Genomic DNA, 3,447 nt, shown 5'->3' with positions numbered 1-3,447 from the left:
ATTCAGGCGCATTTGCGACCAAAATGGTCGCTATTTCGAGCCCTGGTTCCAGGCCTGGATGACATATAATGGGCCAAAAACTGGACAACCAACTGAAAAGGCAAATAACTTTGACAGAGTGGCTCAGGTGACAACCTCTCCCCATGGCAGTCTACTGTCACCTGAACCATTTCCCCTATATATAGACTACTGACTCCACCCCTGGGCTAAGCAATCAGCAAATCACAATGCACTAGCAATACACCCAAGATGCTCCCCATAATGCAATAATCAGCTCTTCAGGCAATCAAGGCAGCTTCCCCAATAACAGCATAGATAAACACAAGTATTTTAGATTCAGGGTAACTGGACTAAGCTCAAGAACTTGTTTACAGCCAGGCCCTGCTCATAGAACATTTCATGGTAGGGGTTCAAAGTTCAATGCCTTGTCCAAGGGCACTTCAGCGGTGGTAATTTTAACGTGCCGGTCCAGGGATACGAACTAGCAACCTTCCGATATCAACATCGCTCCGCAAACCGTTCGGCCACCGCTGCCTCTTGGCAGAGAAACAAGAGTAGCAAATACAACTATTTACATGATGTCTTACGTTGCCATTTAGTGCCCTAAACAAACATTAAAGTCCATGGACTAGAAAGAAAGAAAGAAAGAAAGGACCTACATAGGGACATTCTTTGCCACCATGCCAGTCATGAACCAATACAGCCACCCTGTCACAACGACTCACAACGAACCTCAGTGACCACGCAACAACGTACATCAACTAATGTCAATCAGTCTTCTATTGAAAATTAACCATTGGAATTGATGGCTGTTATGTCAAAGCCCAAAAGCTCCATCTCCAACCAAATGGAAATAGCAAATTCACTCATGGGATTATTGAAGTGATCAAGAGCCACATACACACACACATACTGTTCCCTGGTACAACAAATGAACTCACATACTGTACAGCAGATACAACACAACAGACCAACTCTAGATTCACATGATGACTATAGCATTCAACCCCAGAGCCAGAACCAGTTCCATTGCCATTTGCCACCCGGTCAACGGGTCCCAAAATGACAGCAATAGCACACCAGCTTGAATCACACGCATTAAAAACACAAGCAGTAGCCAAGAAGCAAAAGACAAAGTTCATACCTTGAGCTGTCGACTCTTCCACTTGACTTAGTTGTAGTGATGCCAGGGGAAAACTGTGGCTCTCTCTCTCCAGTTCATGATGAGACCTCCAGCAGCTCCTCCAGACTCCAGTCATCTCATCTCCATCCTCCATACATCTGGCTGGCTAGCTGGCCATGCAGTACTTCTCCTCCCAGTATCAATGGCCCCCAACCAGCCTCATTATCCTGGCTGCCTGATCTTCTCACTCAGCCCTGGTCTGGATGTTTCGTACTGTACAAGCATTCTGCTGTAGTGTCGTGGGCAGGGATTTAGAGCATAGGCTCTATAGGGTCCAGCATTCAGGGGTTTAGGGCATAGGCTCTATCTATAGGGTCCAGCATTCACAGCATGTCGTGGTCAAGGGTTTAGGGCATAGGCTCCATAGAGTCCAGCATTCACAGCATGTCGTGGTCAGGGGTTTAGGGCATAGGCTCCATAGAGTCCAGCATTCACAGCATGTCGTGGTCAGGGGTTTAGGGTATAGGCTCTATAGGGTCCAGCATTCAGGGGTTTAGGGCATAGGCTCTATAGGGTCCAGCATTCACAGCATGTCGTGGTCAGGGATTTAGGGCATAGGCTCCATAGGGTCCAGCATTCACAGCATGTCGTGGTCAGGGGTTTAGGGCATAGGCTCTAGGGTCCAGCATTCAGGGGTTTAGGGCATGCGGGTACAGCATTCACAGCATGTCGTGGTCAGGGATTTAGGGAATAGGCTGTATAGGGTCCAGCATTCACAGCATTTCAGGGCTCTATAGGGTCCAGCATTCACAGCATGTCAGGGCTCTATAGGGTCCAGCATTCACAGCATGTCAGGGCTCTATAGGGTCCAGCATTCACAGCATGTCAGGGCTCTATAGGGTCCAGCATTCACAGCATGTCAGGGCTCTATAGGGTCCAGCATTAACAGCATGTCAGGGCTAAGAAGAAGCTGATCTTGGGGATCTGGGGTCGTCACCCTGGCCCGTGTACCTGTGGAGCAGGTTGAGAGAGAGACCATATAAGCTTTGAGTATAAGTATTGGCTATTTCCCCATATATAAGCCCACAATGGGGGTTGGATTTTTGTGCTAATTCGCTTATTTCCATCGAAATAAGTAGTAAAGTGTGCCGCTTGGGATACTATTTACATTATGATTTGAGCAATGGAAATAAGCAAATTAGCACAACACCCCAATGCCCTATTCAATTCAATTCAATTCAATTCATTGGGGGTTTATGGTAGGGGAAATTCTGCTTTTGCAGAAAATAACACCTGGACCTCTTTGGTGGGGACGTAACAACTACAAAGAAAAGTAAGAAAGCCTTCTAGCATCGAATTATCCTACAGTACCATTTTGTGAGGGAACCCCTTTTGGTGATATAGCATTATGTTATGCTTTAGCTATTAAAAAATAGCAGATCTACAAGCTCATAGCGGCGCGCTATGAGCTTGTAGGTCTGCTATTGAACAACGACTGACACAGAAACATAGCTTTTTCAGAAAACTGTCAGGATTTAGAAGACATTTTTTTAATCTGATGTCAGGTCAGAATGGGTTAAACCATCATTGGTAAACAGTTAAGAAGAATTCAGTTTTATACAAGGATTTGGTCCTGTGACACCCCAAACAAAACATTGTGTCTGAATATATTTATTCTATTTATGTACATAAATGGACCCACATGCACACATACAGCACTTAATGCACCTTTGTTTTTTATTTCAACACCCAGTCCCTCCCTCCCTCTCTCACGCACACACACGCACACACACACACAGTATGCTTAGCTTAGCTAACTCAGGTTTGTGTGCAATTCAGGTAACACTTTACAGCACTTCAAGCACCTATGTTTGTTCATTTAATTTCACCCCCCCCCCCTCTCCCCCTCTCCCCCTCTCTCACACACGCACACACACACGCGCGCGCGCACACACACGCACGTTAATGCTCACTTAGCATAGGTAGCTAACTCACCTGCAGAATGAAAACAAACCCACAAGTTTGTTGTTATGAAGATAACTTCTCTTTCAAGCTGTCATACAGTGTTGTGACTGAGCAGTTTTCAATTCCTAACACGCCAGTCTACTCCACGTCATGGAGTGCAAAGTTACATTATAAGTTGTTTATATTTTTCACTCTGTTTACTATAACAAACAGCCTGTGTGGGTGGGTGTGTGCGTGGTGAGGGAGGGGGCGTGGCTTAGGCTACCGGAGGGTTTTAAAGAGAGATTTTACAATGCCATGCCGGACCTCCCGGTCCTTCATTGCCATCCCCAGTTCCTGCTTATGCTGCGTTCACAGCA

Source organism: Protomyctophum bolini, assembly GCF_963924005.1.
Source record: "Protomyctophum bolini genome assembly, chromosome: 21".
Classification (NCBI taxonomy): domain Eukaryota; kingdom Metazoa; phylum Chordata; class Actinopteri; order Myctophiformes; family Myctophidae; genus Protomyctophum; species Protomyctophum bolini.
The sequence above is the reverse complement of the archived record's forward strand: the minus strand, read 5'-3'. Positions refer to the sequence as shown.